Here is a 25,658-nt window from a genome sequence, read left to right on the forward strand (position 1 = left end):
TGTCTTATTTGTCCATAATGGTTTCTTTTCATTCCTGCCAAATAATCAACAAATCATCAATATATCTTAGCCAGTACTGCACATGGCTTATGGCCTGGGCCCCTGAGTCACCAAACAAGCCCTGCTCCCAGTACCCTAGGAAGAGGTTAGCATACACGAGCGCACAACCCGAAATTATCCTTAAAGACAAAGAAATTTTGTGTAAGGATGAACAGGAGCAGCTCCAGAACCAACCCAATAGTATGGTCACCCAGATGGAAGTCCCCTGGAAGAATCGGACAGCATTGAGACCATTTTCGTGATCAATACATGTATAGAGGAATGTAATGTCCACATTAACCAAAAGCATATCAAATTCCACAAAAATCCCGTGGACCCTCCTTAACGTGTCCGTAGTGTCTTTGACAAAATGATGGCAGCATCTCTACTAGTGGTTTTAAATAATAATCGATACATTTTCACACAAGATCGCATAGACCATCTATATCTGACATTATTGGATGGCTAGGAGGGTTCACGGGATCCTTGTGGATCTTAGGGAGTAAGTTGAAGGTAGGTATCTTGGAGTACTTAACCATGAGACCTTCAAAAACCTGTTTAATAATGATGCCCCTTTCCAATGCTACATCCAGAATGGAGTGCAGCTGAGCAGAGAAGGAGGCAAGGGGAGAGAAAGACAATTTCTAGTGTGTATGCTTATCCTTCAACCAGTTTAAATGCCTTTTTTCATATTTGGTGACTGGCCAGACCACAATGTTTTCCCATTTGTCAGCTGCCTTGTAGACCACATCATCAAATAATTGTAATTCTTTTAAAGCCCGTCTTTGTTCAAAATTGAGGTTATTGTGTCTACGTTGAGGAAAGATCTTCCGAATGTCGTGGTCGATGATGAGTCTCGGGAAAATCTCAACTGCTGGGCAACTGCTGTCGATCTGGGCAGAATATTTTTAGGAAACATACCTTGTTGTTCAAAAATTTGTTATATATAAATTTGACTGCCAAATTTTCCTTGTCTGCTTGCGGTAGATTTAAGTAGTACCATCATATTGATTGCACTATTGTGTCCCACAAGGATATTTATATTCCTTCTGTCACCTAAAGTTCATGTTTTTTACTCGTTTATGTGTAACTTTATTTTTGTGTTTTGAAGACAGAAGTACTCTGGATGCATAAAGACCACACATACTGTACATTGTGTGCACAATTATTGCTCAATTTTTATTTTTACTTATTAATTTTATTATTAAAAAAAACCACACTGCTGTTAGTCACTCCAAAGGGTTAACTGATACATCCTATACTGGCTCTCTGACTTTGATTCGGGCTTGCACGCCGAGCCGAAAATTTTCTCAGCTGATGATGGCTGAAGTATGAAGTAGCCATCATCTGCTTCTAACAGCCACAGGTGGGGTAGGGTGGAGCTCTACCCGCAGTTAACATCTTAAATGCCACTGTTAATCTCTGACAGTGTAATTTGACGCGCTCAAGCAGGGAGACGTGTCATTCCAGGTGCCCATTGGCAAGCCTAGGACTTGATCTTAGGGTGCCAATGTGCTGCCATTCCTGCGAGGGGTCTGCTGAAGACCCCTATGCTTGTCTTGACAATACTACTGAAAAACAGCCGTGGATGGCACTCACAGGAGATCTTGATTTTTGCTATAAACAGCAATCTGTCTCATTTAACCCGTGCATACCAGAAGCGCGTTTCTAATCCTGCCCATCGGTGACCCCGATGCATGAGCGAGGGACACCGATGGGTCAGCATGACAACCAGAGGTCTGCAGCAGACCTCTATGGTTGTCATTGCAAGATTGCCATGAACGCACCCTGTGGTCGGCGCTTATAGCAATAGCAATTGCGCCTTTCTGCTACACACAGGCGATCTGATCATCACCTGTGTGTAGCAGAGCCTATCAGAGTACTGCAGTTTCTAGTCTCTCAATGGAAATTATTGAAGAATGCAAACAGTTAAATAAAAAAAAAAAAAAAAAGTCTTAGTTACTCACCGGTTAACGGTGTTTTTCGGAGTCCATGACAGCACTACGGAGAGAGGGGATCCGCCCTTCAGGAACAGGAAACCTACAGATACATAAGGGCGGCACCTCTCCCATGCATCAGTTGGTTTACAGAGCACAAGAGGACCACCAAGGTTAATAGCATACATAATAAACAATGATACAATAACTAACTATTCACTACCCGTGAATTATATAAATAAGGGAAGAGGTGTACACCCAGAACTTAAGTAGACGGGAGGGTATGTACAGGTGCTGTCATGGACTACGAAAAACACAGTTAACCGGTGAGTAACTAAGACTTTATCGGTCGTCCATGACAGCACTACGGAGAGAATTACAGAGAGTAACTAACTAGGGAGGGACTACAGCTTGCAGCACCCTTACACCAAAAGAGAGGTCAGAAGAGGCACCCAGGTTCAATCTATAGTGGTTATAGAATGTGTTTGGGGAAGACCAAGTAGCAGCCTTACAAATTTGGTCGATCGACACCTCCAATCTTTCCGCCCACGAAGCCACCATAGCTCTAGTGGAATGCGCTTTCAGACCTTCAGTCGCCGGCTTGCCCTTTGAGATGTATGCCAGCGAGATAGCCTCCCTGATCCATCTAGCTAAAGTAGATTTTGATGCCCTGTGACCCTTCCTACTACCCTGATAGGACACGAATAGGGCGTTATCTATCTTCCAGGGATCAGTTACTGCCAGATATTCCAGGATACATCTTTTTACATCTAAAGTGTGTAGCTTCCTTTCCTTATCGTTAGTAGGATTGGGGAGGAAAGATGGAAGAACTATTTCCTGTGTTCTGTGGAATCTGGACACTACTTTAGGAAGATATGCTGGATCAGGGGATAGTATCACTCTATCATCCCTAAGCTGCATGTAAGGGGGAACCCTGGATAATGCTTGGATGTCGCCTATCCTACGCGCCGATGTTAGGGCCACCAGGAAGGCTACTTTAAGAGATAAATTTTTAATATCGGCCGAAGAAATTGGCTCAAATGGGGCCTCTGTCATGGCTGAGAGGACAAGGTTCAGGTCCCATGGCATGACTATTCTTCACCATTGGCCTAGACCGTTTTGTCGCCCTGATGAATCTGCTGACCCAGTGATTCTCAGCAATGTTGCAGCCAAAGAGGGCCCCTAAGGCTGATACCTGCACTTTAAGAGTATTTGGGGATAACCCCATATCTAACCCCTTCTGTAAGAATTCCAAGATCTGGTCAATCGGTATTGACTGTCTAGCTATTGCCCCCGAGTTCTGAAGAAATCTCTTCCAGATTCTGACATAGATTTTTGTGGTTATTATTTTTCTGCTCTTCAGCAGCGTGTTAATGAGGGCCGGAGAGAACCCCCTATCCTTTAACAGCGCCCGTTCAAAATCCACGCCGTCAGATGAAGGCCAACCGCCCGAGGATGGTAGACTGAGCCCTGGGATAAAAGATCCGGGATGTCTGGCAAGACCCATGGGTCGGATATCGACATAGCCCTCAGGCATGGAAACCACGTTCTTCTGGGCCAGAAGGGGGCAATTACTATCACTGTGGCTTTGTCCTTCCTGATTTTCCTCACCACCAGAGGAAGTAGAGACAGGGGAGGAAAGGCGTAGGCCAGCCTGAAGTTCCAGTCTATGAGGAGGGCGTCTACTGACAGAGGATTTTCTCTGGGGTTCAGAGAGCAGAATTGTGCCACTTTCCTGTTTTCTTTTGTGGCAAACAGGTCTACCTCTGGTTGACCCCATCTTTCCACGATGAAGTTGAAGATGGAGCCGTTCAGGGACCACTCTCCCTGCCTCAATGTGTTGCGGCTTAAGAAATCCGCCGTAGTGTTTTCTGCCCCTCTTATGTGAATAGCCGTCAATGAGAGAAGATGTTGCTCTGCTAGATGGAATAGACGATCTGCTACGCACATTAGGGATTTGGAACGAGTCCTGCCTTGGTGATTTATGTATGCCACGGTGACCCGATTGTCCGAGAATACCCGCACGTGGTGGCCCTGTAGATAGACAAGGAGTGTTTTAACTGCCTGTTCCACTCTCGTTAACTCCTTCAGGTTGGAGGACATTTCCGTCTGACCCCATGTATCCCCCATGTGAGCCCCCCACCCAGAAGGGCTAGCGTCCGAGGTGACTATACGAGTTACATTATATTCCCAGGGGACCCCTGTGGACAGGTTCTCTTGGTCTAGCCACCATCCGAGGGATACAATAGCTTCTTGGGATAGGGTCAGCAGGCCCTCCAGACATCCCCCCAACCTTTTTTGTTGTAACAGCACCTCGCCCTGAAGTATCCTCGTATGATACTGGGCCCATCAGACCGCTGTAATACAGGACGAGAGAGAGCCTAACAGAGACATGGCTCTTGTAAGGGACATGGGGTTTTTAGAGGCATTCAGCACTTGAAGGTGCAGGCGATCAATTTTCTCTTGAGGCAAACGGCATTCCTGAACCTGGGAATCCAGGGTCAGGCCTAAAAATCGCTGCACCGTCATGGGCTGTAACCGTGATTTTTTAACATTTAGCATCCACCCCAGACGCTCCAGAGCAGACATCACTTTATGTAACTGTTCCAGACAGTGATCCGCCGTTTTACCTACGATAAGGAGATCGTCCAGGTAGGGGATTATTAGAATGTCGGACTCATGTAGGTGTGCCATAACTTCAGCCATTACTTTGGTAAACACCCGAGGGGCGACCGATATACCAAAGGGGAGGGCCCTATACTGGAAGTGTCTGACTACCCCATCCAACCATACCGCCACCCTCAGGTATCGTTGGTGACCTGCATAAATAGGGATATGGTAATAGGCATCCTTCAAATCCAATACTACCATAAAGCAGTTTTTAAACAGTAGCTTTATTGCGGTGTTAATAGTTTCCATTTTAAATGATTGAACGGTCAGGAAATTATTAAGAGCCCTAAGGTTAATAATTGTTCTGAAGGAGCCGTCAGGTTTACTTATTAGGAATAGAGGAGAGTAGAATCCGCTACCCTGTTCTCCTTCCGGAACCTCTGATAGGACATTCTTATTGAGCAGGTCGTGAACTTCCGTTTCCAGGGCCGCCTGTTCTGCTGGAGAGGACCTGAGTGGGGTAATTCTGAAGAAGTTCTGAGGGATAAAGGAGAACTCTAGCTGCAGACCCGTAGCTATTAACCACAAAATCCAATCGCTACTGGAGATTTTGGACCAGGCCGGGTAGAAGGCAGATAGTCTACCTCCCACCGGGGCGACTAGTCATTGGGGTGGTTTTTTGACCTCACGGGATGGCTCCTGACGTCCTCCACCTCCAAACATAAATCCAGTACCTTACTTCTTTTTATCGTCCCATCTGCTCTGGTGTCTGGCTGGTCTCCTTCGAAAGAATCTTTTCCCTGCGAAGGGACGCCTGTAAGAAGTAGTTGGTAGATTGGGAAACTTCTTCTTCTCGTCTCCGGCTTTCTCCAGCAGTTCGTCTAGGACTGGACCAAACAGGTATTCCCCTTCGCATGGGATAGAGCACAGATGGGATCTGGATTGAAGGTCACCTGGCCAACATTTCAGCCATAGGGCCCTGCGTGCTGTGTTTGGTAGTCCTGCCGCTCTAGCCGCCATTCTTGCCGAATCTGCAGATGCGTCCGCGAGAAAGGCCGCTGCATTCTGAATTGTTGGCAGGAATTTCAATATATAATCTCTGGAAACACCCTCTTCCAACTTAGACCCTAGCTGATCCAGCCAGACCATCATCAATCTGGCTGCACATGTCGCAGCTACAGCAGGTCTCAGGGCACCCGCCGACATCTCCCATGTCCCTTTAAGGAACGAGTCAGCCTTCTTATCGAGAGGATCCTTTAGGGAAGCCATGTCGTCAAAGGGGATAGATGATTTTTTAGACGCCTTAGCCACCGCTGCATCCAATTTTGGTGCTTTATCCCATGTGTTCACCATGGGGTCCTCAAAGGGATATCTACGTTTAAAGGCCTCTACGTTTAAAGGCCGGTGGAAAAGAGCCTTTTTTCTCTGGCTTTTTCCATTCCCTCTTGATGAGGTTCTGAACCTTGTCATTGAGCGGAAAAGACCTACGCTTTTTTGGGTCTAGACCGCCAAACATTAGGTCCTGCGCTGAAAGTTCTGGCCTTTCGTCAGCCACCCCCATGGTGGATCTAACTGATTTAATCAGTTTGTCCATTTGGTCCAACGGGAAACAGAAACGGTTAGACTCCTCTTCCGAAGAGGACGCTGAGGAGACAGAGGCATCTGAATCATTCTCCCTACTAGGGCCAGCGGACGAATCCGAATCTGAGGCGCTAGGCTCCCTTCTTCTTTTGGAAGGCTCCCCCCGGGACAGGGATTTCAGGGAATCTTTCACCTCCTTCCTGATAATCTCCCTAAGGTTTGATGTGAAATCAGGAGACTCTTCCGCCACCTATGGGAGCGGAGAAAAAGGCTATGTAATTTATCTGGTGCTACCACTATCAGTGTTCCCATCAATTTATTTCCTACCGTCTGCCGTAAACACGACTAACAAAGTCTCTTAGGGTAGGCGTCTGGCAAAGGGCAAGCGCATAGCGCGCACTCCTTGTTTTTTGCTTTACCAGCGCATTTTTTCCCCTACGGAAATAAACATAGGAAAAGACTGCATCAGGGTACATTCACGAAGATCTCTTACCCAGGCAGTAGCGGTAGATACCAGATTACTGGGGGGGTCGGTCCAGATCCTTCTGTCTCGATCTGCGACTGGCCTGATTACTGCGTCCGCGGGTCTTCAGCTGGGGGTTCGCATGGGACCTCTCCGAGGATCTGTCCTGCTCCTGCTCCAGCAGACCGACGGCAGCTTCCGGCTCCTCCATAGCTGCAGATGGGCTCACAAGCAGCCCTGCAGCATTCTGTTTGGCTATAAATAGCCCTTCCCCCGGATCCAGAATCAGTGCAGGTGCGTGGCCAAATCCACCCCCCCACTTGCAGGTCACTGCTCCACCCCCCCCCCCGCCCCAAATCACTCCCCCCCCCGCCCCCGCCGCATGCAGGACAGCGGCATTTTTTGCAAAAAGCCGGCCAGCGTTTGACTTCCGATCCTGGCCCCGCCCCCGCGCGTCACTTCCGGTATCGGGCAGAGCGCTCAGGAACGCGCCCGGAAGCCGGGGGACGGTGCCGCCGGACCACCCAGCCGCCCGCCGCTACACCATCGCCGCCTGCGGCCGCAGCACAGCGGCGATTGCGGCAGAAGCAGGCGTCCGACCCCCAGCTCCGGCCCCGAACCAAAAGGAGCGCACAGGACGCTGCACCGCACCAACGGGGACCAGAGCGGGGAAGACCGAGGTCCAGGGGGGTGAGCGGACCCCGGGGGACATACTCACCTCGCTGACCACTGAGGATGGACCTCCTCCGGACGTCGCTCCACACTGCACCGCTCACTGTCGTGGAGTCCTACCCGGACCCACCGTGGCGCTTCCAGGGACCCGCATTGCCCGAGGTAGGAGACCCCCTCGCTACCTGGGTCGGACAGCCGTGTGTGTGTGCGTGTGTTAAAATCACCTCCTTTCGCCCCATTCAAAATAGAACAATAAAAAAATCAAATATACACATATTTGGTATGGCCGCTTTCAGAATCGCCCAATCCATCAATATAAAAAAAATTAACCCAATTGCTAAACGGAATAACAAGAAAAAAATTTTAAAAACGCCAGAATTACGTTTTTTTGGTCACCACTAGATTGCAATAAAATGCAATAACGGGTGATCAAAAGATCATATCAACACCAAAATCAATAAAAGCGTCAGCTTGGCGCACAAAAAATATGACGTTGCCCCCCGAGGAAGCCGAGGGCGAAACGTGCATTGGGGCGCGTGTGTGCACATGGACAGGAACATGGGTAAGATGACCTGATGGGAACACTGTTTTGTGGGACATGTAGTGGCTCTATTGCTGGTTGATTCTGACGGACTGTGATCTTATTAGTAATACCTATATGCAGTAGATAAGTGAGGAGTTTACAACCATTATGACACTTTATGCACTACCACTTTAGTTTTTTTATTTATTGGTTGTTATTGAGCCTGTACCCTCCATCTATATACCCATGCTGACCCCCGTGGTGCTACACATTTTAGTGGGTGCACCTTTGCTCTTAATTCAAATTTGCTCTGGTTGTGTTAATTGTAATTTGATTGTCATAATATAAACCTGGCACTGTTCTTATGTATTTTTTACAAGGTTAAAATAAAAGATATTTTTACTTCTACTTTTTTTGTGAATTTATGCTTCAATGTTGTGTTTTGGCGCACAAAAAATAAGCCTGCACCCAGCCCAGGATCACTAAAAATGGAGACGTTACAGGTCTCGGGAAATGCCGCCACCTTTTTATTTTTACTAAGTTTTGGATTTTTTTTTCACCACTTAAATAAACAAGAACCTAGACATGTTTGGTGTATACGTACAAATCTGTAATGATCTGAAGAATCATAATGGTAAGTCAGTTTTTAGCATTTGGTGAACATGGTAAAAAAAAACAAACTGGGAATGGAATTGCACTTTTTTTGTGCAATTTCACCGCACTTGGGATTTGTTTCCCATTTTCCAGTACATGATATGTTAAAACCAATGGTGTCGTTGAAAAGCAAAACTTGTCCCCCAAAAAACAAACCTTTACACAGCCATTTTGACAAAAAAATAACAACGTTATAGCTCTGGGAAAAGGGGAAGCAAAAAAAACAGAAATTCAAAAACTGAAATTACTCACCCGAGAATCACTGTACTCGCGGTACTCGACGAGCAGCAAGCATTTCTGGGTTTGCCCGGTGGGAGCTTGAGTCCCCGCCATGCATGACTGGCGCTCTTTACAGAGCTAATCAACATGCAGGGATTGTCTGCCACATACTGTAATGTCATAGCTATCTTGGTTGTGGCATTGCAGTGATTGGCTGGCCACACATAAGAGTCTATGAGAGACCTGGCGCCGCCCTGCTCGTCACATTCAGTTCCTGACTCAGACAGTGTAGGGAGAGCTGCTGCCGAGATATGGTCAGATTTGGGGGTTTATCAGTTAATGTGGGTATACCATCAGATTTGACACAAATCCAGCTAAACCAACAGTCCTAAGGACTAATTGCGGAGTATATAGATTGCAGTGCTAGGTAGGCAGGGGAGTGTATGTGGCTCTATACATATCAGTGCAAGGAATGCACTGTATGTGGCTATATAGATATCATTGCATACATCAACAGGGTCCATTCCATTACTGTCTGCTGCTGCTGCCTACATATAGACCTAGCCCCAGGTATCAGTGGCTAGGAAGAGTTTTTTTGGCATATTAATTCTGATTATTTTATTCCAAAGCAATCCAGAGCCCCCTTTTTTTTTGCTTGTTCACATATTGAACATTGTTGTATCTCCGTCAGACGCCAGATCTATCTGTGGGCTAAAAATTTGGGCATTTTAGGCCTCCATTCCACTGTATTTGCTGTCTGTTACCCTCGTTCTATACAGTATTTTGAGGTGCTACATTATATTCTATGGAGGAGGCTGTTGTATATACTATGGGGGCATATTATATTTTATAGAGGAGTCTGTGTTATATACTATGGGGAGTACATTATATTCTATGGGGAGGCTGTGTTATATACTATGGGGGCTACCTTATATTCTATGGGGGAGGCTGTATTATATTCTATGGCTGGGCTGTATTGTATTCTATGGTTGTACATTATATTCTTTGGGGAGTATATGATATTTAATGGGGGGCATATTATATTCTATGAGGGGTATATTATATTCTATGAGGGGTATATTATATTCTATGAGGGGGTATATTATATTCTATGAGGGGGTATATTATATTCGATGGGGGGTACATTATATTCTATGGGGGGCTAGATTATATTCTATGGGGGGCTAGATTATATTCTATGGGGCTGCATTATTATCTTTGAGGAAGGCTACATTGTATTCTATGGAGGAGCTAAATTATACTATATAAGGGGGCTGCATTATATTCTATGAGGGGGCTACCATATATTCTATGGAGGGGCTGCGTTGTATTCTATGGGGGGGCTTACATTATATTTTGTATGGCGAGGCTGCATTATACTCTGTGGGGTGGCTGCATTATACTGTATCGAGGACTATGGGGAATACATTATACTACATGAAGAACTATGGGAAGTGAATTATACTACATGGATGACTATGGTGGTGCATTATATTACATGGAACACTAAGTGTATTATACTATATGGAGGGCTATGAGGAGTGTATTATACTATATGGAGGACTGAGGAGTGTATTATACTATATGGAGGATGGAGGAGTGTATTATACTATATGGAGGACGGCAGAGTGTATTATACTATATGGAGGATGGCAGAGTGTATTATACTATATGGAGGACTGAGGAGTGCATTATACTATATGGAGGACTGAGGAGTGCATTACACTATATGGAGAATTATGAGGAGTGTGTTATACAATATGGAGGACTATGGGAAGTGTATAATACTATATGGAGGACTGAGGAGTGTATTTTAATATACAGAGGACTATAGGGAGTGTATTATACTATATGGAGGACCATGGGGAGTGTATTATACTATATGGAGGACTATGGGGAACATTATAATATATGGAGGACTATGGGGTGTATTATACTAAACAAGCAAAATGCTGCATATTCATCAAGTGATTGGATATTTTATGCCGGAACAAAAATCATTGTTCTCCGCAGCACATTGCCCGGTGTAAACTGTAGATGTGCTGCTGATAACTTGATACTCTATGAGGACAGATCCAATAGTGATTGTTCTGTTCCCATCATTCTTTCTCAGTTAGTGTAAAGAGGCCGGGAAGCAAGCGTTGAACGACTTCAGTATTGTCGATCACACTCGTTTAGTGGCCTGAATTCAGTGCATGTAAATACAATAGAAATGCTTCTGTGTGATGTGCAATATGTTAGTATTTGGGGCCCCATTTTAAGCTCTTGCCTAGGGCCCCACTTTGCCTAAAACCAGCCCTGCCCGTAGGGAGTGCTAATTTGCTGTATAATCCTGGTTTCTGATATCGGGATTAGGCCAGATTCCTGATATTTCTGGTACTGGAAAAAACGGTACCGGAGATATCAGTGTCTGTGTGTATACTACGTATGGCACACGTGTGTCAACCGTGTACTACATCAGTACCATACGGACGGCCTCCGGGGAAGCAGCGCTACAGTAAGCTCTGTTCCCCTGTGCGTGGTGCTGAAGCTGGCTGTCATCCCTTCTCCCCTGCTCGGCCAGTGAATGAATGAAAGGAAAACCCAACGTGGGGTGGTGACATTAACCCCTCATTACCCCACTTGCCACAGCTACAGGGCAAATGGGAAGAACCGGGCAAAGCTCCAGAATTGATGCATCTATTATGTGCCTTTTTCTGGGCAGCTGTGGGCTGCTGTTTTTAGGCTGGGGGGTCCATATCCATGGCCCCTTACCAGCCTGAGAATAGCAGCCCGCACCTGTGAATTTTGCAGGGTTGGTTTAAAAGCAGAGGGGGACCCCACATCGGCTTTTTCTTTCATTCATTCTCCCCTGCTCGCTGGCCAAGCAGGGGAGAAGGGATGACAGCCAGCTTCAGCACCACATGCAGGGGAACAGCGCTTACAGTAGCGCTTCTTCCCAGGCGGCCGTCCGTGCACATGGAGGACAGTGTGCACTGTTCTCTGTGTGACCGTGTGTGGCATATTTTGCGGACAGTGTGTCTGGGTAAAAACGGACATGTCTGCTTGTTTTGCACATGGACACACGGTCTGTGAAAAAATGCTGACATGTGCATAGACCCATTCATTTTAATGGGTCTACGTTTGTTAGTGTCTCCAGTATGTGAGAGAACTGTCAATACACGTACTGGAGGCACTGACGTGTGAAACTGGCCTTACACAGGATTACTGGAGCTGTAACGAGTCCAGCTACTGCTAGGTTCTCACATTGTGCAAACTTGTATGTATTGCAACATTTTTACCATTTAGTGGGGCTGGTGCCAACTGGTTATGACTGCTGCTGCCGCGTTAATTGGTGTGAGGCAATAGGGGTTAATAAAGTATCGCAGCAGAGAAAATGTCAACATGCCTCCGAATGGTTAAGAACTGCTTTTGGGCACTTTAAGATGTTCCCATATTGGGTGCCCTTTAAATTTATGTCATCATCACAAAATATAAAGCAACTTAGCAATTCTCCCACTAAGCGACATTTTTTTTTTTAGGCTTCAACTTCATGTTCTAGGAAATGCACATCATTATTAGCAGCAATAGCATGACGTCAGTTTAGAAGCATCTAATGAGTGTGTACAACACCTTTATACAGTAGATAAAAAAGGATCCACCATTCACAACAGGTGATGTCTCAGCTCACCTCCTCCTCCTGTACAATGACTGATAACACCTCTATATACAGTAGATAACACAGGATCCACCATTCACAATAGGTGATGTCACAGCTCACCTCCTCCTCCTGTACAATGACTGATAACTCCTCTATATACAGTAGATAACACAGGATCCACCATTCACAATAGGAGATATCACAGCTCACCTCCTCCTCCTGTACAATGACTGATAACACCTCTATATACAGTAGATAGCACAGGATCCACCATTCACAATAGGTGATGTCACAGCTCACCTCCTCCTCGTGTACAATGACTGATAACACCTCTATATACAGTAGATAACACAGGATCCACCATTCACAATAGGAGATATCACAGCTCACCTCCTCCTCCTGTACAATGACTGATAACACCTCTATATACAGTAGATAGCACAGGATCCACCATTCACAATAGGTGATGTCACAGCTCACCTCCTCCTCCTGTACAATGACTGATAACACCTCTATATACAGTAGATAACACAGGATCCACCATTCACAACAGATGATGTCTCAGCTCACCTCCTCCTCCTGTACAATGACTGATAACACCTCTATATACAGTAGATAAAAAAGGATCCACCATTCACAATAGGGGATGTCACAGCTCACCTCCTCCTCCTGTACAATGACTGATAACACCTCTATATACATAAAAATAAAACAATGGTATATGACAACATATTTATCCCTAATTAATGATCATTATCTTAATAGTTGTTTACCATAGGACTTACTATTGATTAATCGTTACCAAATGCTACAACAGGGGTGTGGAAACCACAAAAAAACGACAAAAAGTCTAAATAATACATAAGAAAATTTATTAGTACATACAAAAACACAATTTAAAAAATACTACTACAGGACACAATGAGACCAGATGGAGAGCATGTGTATACCGCAAACAAAGTGCAACCGTGCAAAGCCTAAATGTGCAGACCAGGAGACAGATCACATTCAAATCCGTATGTATATTGAGAGTACAAAAAGAGGGAAATGTTTATACAACAGAAAAAATACTATATTTATACAAACTGCCGCTATGATTGATTTTATGTACACAGGGATCTTACCCCACTATAAACATCATTAAGACACATTGTATTACAATATCCCATGTAGGAATAACTAACATGGGAAACGGGATCTAACCCGCAAATTAAGTAGTGTCCACGCACTGTTCACTGACCATGCAGCTGCGGCACATATATATCTTAACCCCAATACATGATAGCAAAGAATCTGCACTCCAGTCCCCGCACCTGGCCTCTGCCCCCTCTTCATTGCCTCTCTATGTATACCTAACTGCTGACCGCAGCGAATAAAGGATTTTTCAGCACAGCATCGTTGGGGTGAGTGCCGCATTTCTTTTACACGTATCTACAAGTGAAGTTGATGACTTAGATTCAGCGCGCACCACCCCTGAAATGCATCAAGCTGGAATTGTGTTATATCTATGTATGCTATAATCTATTATATAGCCTGTGAAGATTGATGACCTGGTGCCACACGAGCTCCGTGTTTTTTGGGTTTGAATCCCTATATACAGTAGATAACACAGGATCCACCATTCACAACAGGTGATGTCACAGCTCACCTACTCCTCCTGTACAATGACTGATTACACCTCTATACAGTGGATAACACAGGATCCACCATTCACAATAGGTGATGTCACAGCTCACCTCCTCCTCCTGTACAATGACTGATAACACCTCTATACAGTAGATAACACAGGATCCACCATTCACAATAGGTGATGTCATAGCTCACCTACTCCTCCTGTACAATGACTGATAACACCTCTATATACAGCAGATAACACAGGATCCACCATTCACAATAGGTGATGTTACAGCTCACCACCTCCTCCTGTACAATGACTGATAACACCTCTATATACAGCAGATAACACAGGATCCACCATTCACAATAGGCGATGTCACAGCTCACCTCCTCTACAATGACCGATAACACCTCTATATACAGTAGATAACACAGGATCCACGATTCACAATAGATGATGTCACAGCTCACCTCCTCCTGTACAATGACTGATAACACCTCTATATACAGCAGATAACACAGGATCCACCATTCACAATAGGTGATGTCACAGCTCACCTCCTCCTCCTGTACAATGACTGATTACACCTCTATATACAGTAGATAACACAGGATCCACCATTCACAATAGGTGATGTCACAGCTCACCTTTATTTTCATGATCAGACACGCAATATCTCCATGCAGTAACTGAACATGGCAGTGTTCTGTGTAGCTGCCTCATACACATGAAATGTCACAGGTACCGGAGCTGGACAACTGTCGTAGGAAAACAGAGGCCGACACATTGTAACAATTCTATTCTCTCGGCAAACAACTGAACAAGCAACTAAGAAGTGAAACCAAACACAGCACCCCATAGACTCATCAGGAAGCACAGCAACAAGATGTCAAAGATGGTAGACTACAACCCCCAGGAGGTTAGGGAGATGACAGGAGGTGGCTCCCTCTATAACACCTGGGACTATAACAGATGTGTCTCATCACCAATGGATGCACCGACAGCTGAATCATGGATTTATACTACATGTGGATATGTCCTAAGATGCACAGCTCCAGCTAAAATAGGTATCCTCCCAGTCACAGAGTATCAACCTTGGCACAAAACATATTAAACAGCATAGTAACTGTACATTACCAATCCTGGATTATACTCCAGAGCTGCACTCACTATTCTGCTGGTGTAGTCACTGTGTACATACATTACATTACTGATCCTGGGTTACATCCTGTATTATACTCGAGAGCTGCACTCACTATTCTGCTGGTGCAGTCACTGTGTACATAGATTACATTACTGATCCTGTGTTACATCCTGCATTATGCTTCAGAGCTGCACTCACTATTCTGGTAGTGGATTGGACACCAGCAGAATAGTGCGTGCAGCTCTGGGGTATAATACAGGAGGTAACTCAGGATCAGTAATGTAATGTATGTACACAGTGACTGCACCAGCAGAATAGTGAGTGCAGCTCTGGGATATAATATAGGAGGTAACTCAGGATCAGTAATGTAATGTATGTACACAGTGACTGCACCAGCAGAATAGTGGGTGCAGCTCTGGAGTATAATACAGGAGGTAACTAAGGATCAGTACAGGATCAGTAATGTAATGTATGTGCACAATGACTGCACCAGCAGAATAGTGAGTGCAGCTCTGGAGTATAATACAGAATGTAACTCAGGATCAGTAATGTAATGTATGTACACTGTGACTGCACCAGCAGAATAGTGAGTGCAGCTCTGGGGTATAATACAGGATGTAGCACAGGATCAGTAATGTAATGTATGTACACAGTGACTGCACCAGCAGAATAGTGAGTGCAGCTCTGGAGTATAATACAGGATGTAACTCAGGATCAGTAATACCTGTAGAATGTAAGCCCACAAGGGCAGGGTCCTCGCCCCTCTGTATCAGTCTGTCATTGTTAGTTTGTTTACTGTAAGTGATATCTGTAACCTGTATGTAACCCCTTCTCATGTACAGCACCATGGAATCAATGGTGCTATATAAATAAATAATAATAATAATAATGCATGTACACAGTGACTGCACCAGCAGAATAGTGAGTGCAGCTCTAGAATATAATACTGAATGTAACTCAGGATCAGTAATGTAATGTATGTACACAGTGACTGCACCAGCAGAATAGTGAGCGCAGCTCTGAAGTATAATACAGGATGTAACTCAGGATCAGTAATATAATGTATGTACACAGTGACTGCACCAGCAGAATAGTGAGTGCAGCTCTGGAGTATAATACTGAATGTAACTCAGGATCAGTAATGTAATGTATGTACACAGTGACTGCACCAGCAGAATAGTGAGCGCAGCTCTGAAGTATAATACAGGATGTAACTCAGGATCAGTAATATAATGTATGTACACAGTGACTGCACCAGCAGAATAGTGAGTGCAGCTCTGGAGTATAATACTGAATGTAACTCAGGATCAGTAATGTAATGTATGTACACAGTGACTGCACCAGCAGAATAGTGAGTGCAGCTCTGGGGTATAATACAGGAGGTAACTAAGGATCAGTACAGTATCAGTAATGTAATGTATGCATACAGTGACTGCGCCGGACTCACCTGGGAGGAGATGAGCTAAGAGCAAAGGAGGCAGCAGAAGTAGCCGAGCAGCAGTTCCAGATTGAGGTAGTGCTGCTCGGTGCAGGTGTATACAAGCTCCGCAGCCGCCCCTCCCTGCCAACACCCCCACCCACCGCATTAACCCCTGCACCACCATCCGCAGATACCTTCTCACAGCTGAGGGTTTGTTACAGTTGTATCCAAACTCAAGAGTCCTCTCAGCCCAGACTGATACATTGTATGTGTGCTGCTGGTGGCTTTAGCTCGGAGATGATTGTTTAGACTCCATACAATTGTAGCAAACCCTCAGCTGTGAAGAGTACGATCACATGGAGCTTTTCTGCTTTTTTTTCCATGCGCTTTTGGTGCATTTTGGAGCATTTTGATCTGCGCTGTAAGCACACTGAAGTGATTGACATGTTGTGACTTAAAAAAAGTTTAAAAAAAAAATATTAAAAAAACACAAAACGCATCAAATCGTTTGATTTTTTGGCAATAGCATAAAAAAAAATAATAAAAACGCACTGTGTGAACACATACTTAGGCTCTGTTCTCACAATCAGTTTTTGGTAAGTTTTTTTACTCTGCGCATTTTTGACAAAATCCAAGTGACCTATTTTGGCTAATTGGTGCAGGAAATGGGCAATGTGAAAAGCTGATCACGGGAACGTAGCCTTAGTGCTCTAAGGATATGTCTGTGTTCACACTCGCGTCTGTGGTGAACTTTCTCCGATCACTTTAGGACATCAAGATTTTGGAAAAATTACAGCAAAACAAACCCAAATCCCTTGTGTGCTTTGTCCATGTGACAAGGTCCTTAGAGGGTAAATATTGACTTCTAGGATTTTGCTATGTCCAGTAGGTAGCGCTAGAGGCCCCATATGGAGGTTCCCGAGAAAGTGCTGGGGGGGGGGTTCAATCCAACCACAATCGGGCCCAGGACCCTGGGGGCCCAAAGTCCATTTAGCCTATATGCAAGATGAATACTAGACTTGCAATAATTGGGGGCCCCGCTGGAGCTCTTGCATTGGGGTCCACGAGCTTCAAGTGATGCCACTTCTGGGAAGTATGATTGTGGCTGTGCATTGCCGGTGGTCATGGTGCGGCACAGTCTGGGGGAGCACTATCTGGAGGGCACCATACCTCAATGTCGTACACACCCACACCTGGCACTGCTGTACGTACACTGTGTGCTCACGGCACGCCCGCACCACGCAGTCTGCACATGCCCTCGATAATGAGCCACAGCGGGATTCAGGAAATTTCATGAAGAAGAGGGGAAATGGGGAGTTTCAGGTTTTATGACCCCGATATCACCGACCATACAGGGTCCATAGTACAAGTTCTGGGTGGCATTCATGGAGGAAGGTAGAAGAAACCCCCCATTATCAGTACAGCACTGTAACAATAGGACACAGGTAGGTCCGCATTAGAGACATTTCCATCCAGTGACTGATATCATCTTCCACTGGTTCTTCTCCTCCTCCTGTTTGTTTCTTCTCCTCCTCCTGTTTGTTTCTCCTCTTTGATGATATGAGAGTCATTGTACGCAGCCCCCAGATGGAGTAATGCGAGCCCCTCTGCTATGGTTGTAAGGGATCACTAGATTATATGGAGGGAAAATCCCAAACAATGAAACCCCCCAGGTGACCCCTTGATGGATCCGCAGATCATCATCTGCTGGGAAAGTAAACGCTGGTGACAGAAGTCCATCTAGTATCCAAATCACCGTCCACATCAGCACCCACAAAATGAGGGCACCCATGGATGTCACAGTGTTATGGGGGATCTGTGGATAACACGTTGTAACAAAGAGTCAACCTGGCCTGTACACATGGACCATACTGTAATCAGGCCTACATTAACTTTCCTTGTCCTGCATCTGGTGGGGACATGTGTGTCTTTGTTCCTCACTGCAGGGAGCATCTCCAACACAAACTTGTAGACAGACTGCAGACAGGATTTCTGGATCCTGCACTGTTATGGGGATCTGTGGATGATGCACTGTTATGGGGATCTGTGGATGATGCACTGTTGTGGGGATCTGTGGATGACGCACTGTTGTGGGGGATCTGTGGATGACGCACTGTTATGGGGGATCTTTGCATGACGCACTGTTATGGGGATCTGTGGATGATGCACTGTTATGGGGATCTGTGGATGATGCACTGTTATGGGGATCTGTGGATGATGCACTGTTGTGGGGATCTGTGGATCAAGCACTGTTATGGGGATCTGTGGATGACGCACTGTTATGGAGGATCTTAGGATGACGCACTGTTATGGGGATCTGTGCATGAAGCACTGTTATGGGAGATCTGTGGATGATGCACTGTTATGGAGGATCCGTGGATGATGTGGATCGCCCTGCCAGGGCAGCGGGGTACTCGGTACTGGGTCCTTTGGTTCACGGGGGGATGTCACGGTGACTGACACGGTCCGTGGCCCTGGGACGTCCGTATTAAAGGGAAAGGTCTTTAAAGGGGAAATGTTCGTGACACCATCTGTGGTATTCAGTCAGGGTGACTGACGCTGCTTTAAGGGGTCCACTAGGGTGATGTTATGGCAGCTAGATGGTATACCTTCCCACAGGTGAAGTATGTCCCCAGGGCTTCCCACTGTGTAGATGGTGGATGATGAGAGGCGCAGAGAAGAACGAGGACACAAGGTTGCAGTCTCTTTACCTTTTACTGAAGACTTCAGCATCCACAGTCCTGAACACCAGATCACAGGGCAGACAGAGTCCGGCCGGTTTGGAGGCAAATCCAGTGTCCCCTTGTCCAGGTATAAATCAGTAGCCTTCCTCTAGCACCGTGGTGTTGTAGTACCTTACTGCTAAGCTTCTCATAAGGTCCTCACAGATGTTGTAGATGTTATGTCTCTCTGTCCCCCAGATGGATAGGACAAACCCGTATGACCGGTGGCTTGAGGCGTTTTACCGGGACTCTATCATGCCCCAGCCTCTAAGGGGTGCCAACTTGCCTCCTGGGTGTAGGGGCGAACAGGTAATATGAAATTAGCTGTTCTGCCGGTCTCTGGAGCAAGGCATAAAGGACTGTTGCTCCCTCGGTGTTCCGGCTACCGGGATCCTGCGCCTCAGAAGGAGGCAGCCTGTGTAGGGCAGAACTCCTCCTGGCATCCACTCCTTTGCTGACTTCTTCACCCTCTCTATAATACAGTTCTCCTTCAGTGTCTCTTTCTAGAAGCTGCCGCACTTAGGGCAGTCACAGCGAAGTGTCCTTCTGTCTCGATCTCTGACAGGCTCCCACCCCTGCCAGGGACCAACTACCTGAGCGAAGCTCAGCCAGCAACTGTCTAACTTCCTCCCCAGGCAACTAGTTTTACCTAAGTGTGAGGATTGCCCTAATAAATAGGAGCATAGCTCCCCCTGTTGGCCTGAAGTGCGAAATGTGTTGCATGTTTGTGATACCTGGATGCAGTTGTCCTTCTTTGCCTCCAAACGAAATATTACTCTCCCCTAGAGGAAAATGACATTACTGCAATGACCAGGACCCTGGGGCGCTGCAGATGCACTGTTATGGGATATCTGTGAATGACACACGGATATGGGGATCTGTGCATGAAGCACTGTTATGGGGGATCTGTGGATGATGCACTGTTATAGGGGATCTGTGGATGATGCACTGTTATGGGGATCTGTGGATGATGCACTGATATGGGGGATCTGTGGATCATGCACTGTTATGAGGGATCTGTGGATGACACACTGTTATGGGGGATCAGTGGATGATGCACTGTTACGAGGATCTGAGGATGATGCACTGTTGTGGGGACCTGCAGGATGTATATGGAATACTTTGGATCTCTGGGCAGTATTTGAAGGGGTGCTGTGTAGGCAGTGGACCTTCTTCAGTCTCTCTTAGTATCGGTACACTCATTGTCAGTCTGCTGCCGCTAAGCTTCCCTCCTGCTGTGTCTGGTCTCTTCTGCATTGCTCAGGTTACATTTTATTTATGGAGTATCTGATTTTCTTTTTGTTATTTTGTTTCCCACTGATTTTGGCTCTGTATCTACCCAGATCTGGTCGTCTCCTGTTCCCAGAGCCTGGGGCGACGAGTGTGATAACTGGAAGAGTCAGTTGTGGTATCCTTAGTGATGGATGCACAAGGTGTGCTCACGGCACACCCGCACCATGCGATCTGGACATGCCCACAATAATGAGCCGCTGCGGGTGTTAGGACTGGCACCAAATAATAATTAGAGATGATATAACGTGCGCTCGCAGTCTGGGGTCCACCGTGCAGATAAGACACCTGCTGCTCGGTAATGGCGGACTACATGGCGGTACAATGAGAATACACACACGGGTTAGCTTCACTTGGTATGAAGTAAGAGAACCCTGTTGCATCACAGGGCCGCAATACCACACGGAGAGTGCAAACAAAGAGTCACAGAACTCTGTCCCAAGACTCAGGGAAAGAGTTCCTGTAGACCTCTTGCGCTCGACACCGCTACTGTGGTGTCAGGGAAAGAACTGAACTAAGAATTTACAACACAAGAGTGCATACAGCGCCGCTCTGGTGGACGCCACTAACCACCCTAATTAGCCCCAGGTAAGGGCACTATTTGCGTACGGCGCAGCACTGGCCGTCGCTGCTAAGAGATACAGTATTGTGTGCTAGATGTGTGGGATAGTACTGTCAGGCGCTAGGTAGCTTCCACCCTTCGCGAGCAGGCAACAACTCTAGGGATGGGAATGATTAGGAGCTTTCATCCATCGACAGGCATACGCCCACACAGACACATTAGCAAGTTTATACTAGCGCATGGCCAAGTGGCCATGCAAGCCTTTTATAGATGAAGCCTTCCAGGACCTTCCTAGTGGCCCAATTGGAGCTGCTACAGGACCTGAGCATGTGACCTCTGACCTCCAATGAGGGGTCGTCCCACGGGCATGCTCAGTAGATGCAAAGCAGGACTTAGTCCCTGGAACGTCTGCACGCTGCCGATCAATGCTGGTTACAAAGGCTGAACCTGGGGTGGCAGCTGTAACCAGCCGCACAGTATCAGCTTGAGCCAGATGCTGGGACCGACGTCTCTGCTGAGCAGACTCTGCTGTGGCTGGGGAAGAATGGGAGACTGCAGAGGACATGGTTTGAGATTTCGCCTGTTCAGTGGCAGGAACTCAACACCTAACATTACCCCCTCCAAGGGCCCCCCTTCCTTGGGCCTCGCTATGCTCAAAGGCAGTAATGAGCTGAGGAGCCCGAATGTGCTTAATAGGCTCCCAGGTCCTGTCCTCTGGGCCATGACCTTTCCAATCCACCAGATAATACTTTTAGCCATGTACCACCTTACACCCAACAATAGCATTCACATCGTAATCGTCTGTGGACGAGCCCAATGTCCCCGGCAGATGACTCGGAAAACCGGGACATGTGAACGGGTTTTAGGAGGGACACATGAAAGGTGTTGGTGATACCTAGGCGTGGAGGAATGGCCAACTGATTGACCACAAGGTTGACATGTTCCAGAACCTTGAGGGGGCCAATGTAGTGAGGAGCAAACTTAGTGAACTCAACTCGCAGCCTGATGTTACGGGCAGAGAGCCACACTAAGTCGCCAGGAGCAAAGGTCGGAGCGGGGTGCCGATGTGCCGATGTCATTCTCTCCTTGGAGGCCCGGATGGCATCCTGTGTGCGGTCCCAAATGTCACGTGCCTCCACCGCCCAGTCTGCCACCCTAGAATCAGTGGACGACATGGGCATGGGCACAGGGAAACGCGGATGCTGACCTTAGTTAAGGAGGAATGGAGTCTGACCAGTGGAGTCGGCTACGGCGTTGTTCAGTGAAAACTCTGCCAATGGTAACAAGGATGCCCAGTCATCCTGCCTGGCCGAAACAAAATGTCGCAGGTATGTGACCAGAGTCTGGTTGGCCCTCTCTACCAACCCATTCGTCTCGGGATTATACGCTGAAGAGAGATTCAGCTTAATGCTGAGTAGATGACAGAGCTCTCTGCAGAACTGAGATGCAAACTGGGGACCCCGGTCACTGACAATTTTGTCTGGCATACCATACACCAGGTTCCAAATTATTATGCAAATGACATTTTTCTCGGATTTTCCTGAATGGTCAGTGCAAATGACAGTCAGTCTAATAAAAGTCATCACCTGTTAGAGTATACATCGAATTTTATTGAAGAAACCTCCCAATGATAACAGTATAATCTCCAAAATGAATAAAAACTCAAAATGCACTGTTTCAAATTATTAGGCACAGTAGAATTTCTAAACATTTGATATGTTTTAAAGAACTGAAAATGCTGATTTGTGGAATTTGCAGCATTAGGAGGTCACATTCACTGAACAAAAAAGCTATTTAACTCCAAAACATCCTAACAGGCCAAGTTACATGTTAACATAGGAACCCTTCTTTGATATCACCTTCACAATTCTTTCATCCATTGAACTTGTGAGTTTTTGGAGAGTTTCTGCTTGTATTTCTTTGCATGAAGTCAGAACACCCTCCCAGAGCTGCTGTTTTGATGTGAACTGCCTCCCACCCTCATAGATCTTTTGCTTGATGATTCTCCAAAGGTTCTCTATAGGGTTGAGGTCAGGGGAAGATGGTGGCCACACCATGAGTTTATATCCTTTTATGCCCATAGCAGCCAATGACTCAGAGGTATTCTTTGCAGCATGAGATGGTGCATTGTCAGCATGAAGATGATTTTGCTCCTGAAGGCATGTCTCTGCTTTTTAGACCATAGAAAAAAGTTGTCAGTCAGAAACTCTATTTACTTTGCAGAGGTCATTTTCACACCTTCAGGAACCTTAAAGGGCCCTACCAGCTGTTTCCCCATGATTACGGCCCAAAACATGACTCCTCCACCTCCTTGCTGACGTTGCAGCCTTGTTGGGACATGGTGGCCATCCACCAACCATCCACTACTCCATCCATCTGGATCATCTAGGGTTGCTCGACACTCATCAGTAGGGTTGAGCGAAACGGGTCGTTCATTTTCATAAGTCGCCGACTTTTGGCAAAGTCGGCGTCTCATGAAACCCGACCCGATCCCTGTGCGGGGTCGGCCATGCGGTACGCGATCTTGGCGCCAAAGTCGCGTTTCGTATGACGCGTTTAGCACCATTTTTTCAGCCAATGAATGAGCGTGGGCAGAGTGATGACATAGGTCTTAGGGGAGTGAACGCCTAGCGTCATGTTATCGCTTGTGCGCAGTAGGGATTTGGAATGTGCAATGCGAAATTTTCTGTTCTGGGACGGAGGGGGAGAGAGAGAGAGAGAGAGATTAAAAAAAAAAAAAAAAAAATTCCTTCATTGGGTTTCGTGTTTCGGCCGAAACCCGACTTTTCACGGTGGTCGGCCGATTTCACTCGACCCGACATTTAAGACAGTCGGGTTTCACAAAACCTGACTCGACCCTAAAAAACTAAAGGTCGCTTAACCCTACTCATCAGTAAACAAGACTGTTTGAAAATTAGTCTTCATGTATGTCTAGGCCCACTGCAACCGTTTCTGCTTGTGAACACTGGTTAGGGGTGGCCAAATAGTAGGTTTATGCACCACAGGTTTATGCCTTTGAAGGATCCTGCGCCTTGATGTTCGAGGGACTCCAGAGGCACCAGCAGCTTCAAATAACCGTTTGCTGCTTTGTAATGGTATTTTGCCAGCTGCTCTCTTAATCTACTGAATTTGGCTGGCAGAAACCTTCCTCATTTTGCCTTTATCTGCATGAACTCTGTCTGTGCTCTGTTTCAGTCACAAATCTTTTCACAGTACGATGATCACTCTTAAGTTTTCGTGAAATATCTAATTTTTTCATACCTTGTCCAAGGCATTGCACTATTTAACGCTTTTCAGCAACAAAGAGATGCTTTTTATTTCCCATATTGCTTGAAACCTGTGGCCTGCTTAATAATGTGGAACATAATTTTTAAGTAGTTTTCCCTTAATTAAAATCACCTGGAAAACTAATTATCACAAGTGTTTAAGATTGATTTCAGTGATCCATTGAGCCCTGAGACACAATACCATCCACGAGCTTATTAGAAAAACAAAACAATTAAATCTTTATGACACTTAAATCCAATTTGCATAATAATTTGGAACACAGTGTATAGGCGGAAAATATGCTTAATAAACAACACCACCAAGGCCCGTGTGGAAGGTAGCCGTGGAAGAGGCACCAAGTGCACCATTTTGGAAAAATGATCGGTGACTGCCCAGGTAATGGTGCAGCTACGACACTTGGGTAAGCCCACCACAAAGTCCATCCCGACCATTTCCCAGGGCCTGTCTGCCACCGGCAAGGGGTAAAGTACCCCAGCAGGCCGTTGTCGAGGAGACCGATTCTTGGCGCAGGAGACACACGCCCGAATATAGTCTCCGGCATCACGGGCCATATGCAGCCACCAGTACGTCATCACCCGGAGCTCAGATGTCCTCTTGGTTCACCCTCCCTGGAGGAGTGGGCCCAAGAGAGAACCTCCGGTCACAAATTAGGTGGAACAAAAGTCTTGCCTGGAGGCAAAGATTCTATTGAAACCGGGGCCACAGTTCTCAGGCTCCCTAAAGGGACAATTAGCCAAGGCTCCTCCTCCTCTGATGACCCTAAGGAGAGAGCGTCAGCACGAGTGTTCTTCTCCCCTGAGAGAAAATGGAGGGTGAAGTGGAACCGGGAGAAGAAAAGGGACCATCTGGCCTGGCGAGAGTTTAGCCGCTGGGCGGTTTGTAAATATACCAAATTTTTGTGGTCGGCGAATACTTGGAAGGGATAGTGAGCCCCCTCCAGGGGTGTCTCCACTCCGAAAAGGCCAACTTCATGGCTAGCAACTCCCTGTCCCCGATGGAATAATTCCTCTCCGCCGGTGAGAAGGTCTTGGAGAAGAAGAAGCAAGGATGCTTCCAACCTTGAGCATCCTTCTAAAAGAGAACTGCTCTAGCACCGACAGAAGAAGAATCCACCTCCATGATAAATAGTTTATCAACATCGGGGTGATGTAAAATGGGAGTGCTAGTGAAGTGTGACTTGATAGAGAGGAAGGCCTTGGAGACCTCCTCCGACCACAATTTGGGATTAGATCCCTTCTTGGTGGGGGCAACCAGGGGAGCTACCAAGGTTGAGAA

At 46.3% G+C, this 25,658-nt stretch overlaps 1 protein-coding gene and 1 long non-coding RNA gene across 2 annotated transcripts in view; one reads left to right on the plus strand and one right to left on the minus strand.

Annotated features, from left to right (window-relative positions):
* The window catches only part of LOC143764280 (nicotinamide N-methyltransferase-like), a 37,317-nt gene extending 20,697 nt beyond the window's left edge, over positions 1 to 16,620 (minus strand). Inside the window, exon 1 of the mRNA XM_077249711.1 lies at positions 16,548 to 16,620. The gene's annotated coding sequence lies outside the window, so the exon portion shown is untranslated. The remainder of the gene's footprint in view (positions 1 to 16,547) is intronic.
* LOC143764291 (uncharacterized) overlaps positions 1 to 25,658 on the plus strand; it is a 364,277-nt gene that overhangs the window by 145,750 nt on the left and 192,869 nt on the right. The gene's annotated exons all lie outside the window — the stretch shown is intronic.

Source organism: Ranitomeya variabilis, chromosome 4, assembly GCF_051348905.1.
Source record: "Ranitomeya variabilis isolate aRanVar5 chromosome 4, aRanVar5.hap1, whole genome shotgun sequence".
In the NCBI taxonomy this organism is placed as follows: Eukaryota; Metazoa; Chordata; class Amphibia; order Anura; family Dendrobatidae; genus Ranitomeya; species Ranitomeya variabilis.